Here is a 1,111-nt window from a genome sequence, read left to right as displayed (position 1 = left end):
GCTGTGCGTGGAGCCCCACCCCGCTGCTAGTCTGACCTGGGGCGCGTCGGGTCTTGCCCAAGCCTCTCTTTCCTGGACTGTGAGGGTGAGAATGAGGACGAGCCAGAGCTGCGCGAATCCCCGCACCAGCAAGCCCTCAGGAATCACCGGGTTTGTGGGCGGATGCCAAGCCAGAAAGAGCAACAGCCTGCAGTGCCCTGGGTCATCGTGCGGAAACAGACGTGGGAATCCGACTAAAACTATTTTCTGCATTCTTTCATTCATTCAACAGATAACCGCCTGCGGTCCTCAGGACCCCATACAATCAGAAATCTAAAGAATAGGGGCGTCTGGGTGCCTCAGCTGGTTAAACGCCAGCTTCTTGGTTTGGGCTGAGGTCATGATCTCACGGTTTTTGAGTTCGAGCCCCACTGGCTGTACTGACAGCCAGGAGCCTGCTTGGGATTCCCTCCCTTTCCACCACCCCTCCTCTGCCCCCCTCCCTCTCCCCCCTGCATGCTCACGTGCTCGCTAGCTCTCTCTCTCTCAAAATAAACTTGGACNTTATTATTCTGGAAATGCTATGCAAGGCTTCAAAGGAAGTTCTATAAGAATTGCCCTACAGGGGTGCCTGGGTGGCTCATTTGGTTTAGTGTCCAATTCTTTACAGTGATCCCAGGGCCTTGGGATGGAGCCTTGTGTCCAGTTCCAAGCTGAGTGTGGAGCCTGCTTAAGGCACTTGCTTGCTCTCTCTCTCTCTCTCTCCCTCCCTCTCCCTCTTCCCCTCTCCCCTGCTTGTGCTCTCTAAGTTAAAGGAAAAATATGCTGTTAGGCTGTGTGGCTCTTACAAAAGTATAAAACATCATGATAAAAATCGAAAATTCATTAGTAGTTCTCATACTGCCAGGTGTCCCTTTTAGGTGCTTGGTCTATTTTAACATTCACAACAGCCTTGTGAGGTATAAGAGTTGTGTGGGCCCACTTCTCAGGTGAAGCCAGCCCCCAGGTCAGAGAGAAGAGGGTCAGCCCAGGACTCTCTCTTGGCTCTTGCCAGGCTGACAGTCCAGTAAGTGGCAAGAAGAGCCTCTGAGTGGACCTCCTCAGTCCCTAACCACCACCCCCTCATTCACAG

The sequence above is a fragment of the Crocuta crocuta genome, unplaced genomic scaffold (assembly GCF_008692635.1).
Source record: "Crocuta crocuta isolate KB4526 unplaced genomic scaffold, BGI_CrCroc_1.0 scaffold87, whole genome shotgun sequence".
Lineage (NCBI taxonomy): Eukaryota > Metazoa > Chordata > Mammalia > Carnivora > Hyaenidae > Crocuta > Crocuta crocuta.
Note: the sequence above shows the minus strand (reverse complement) of the source record.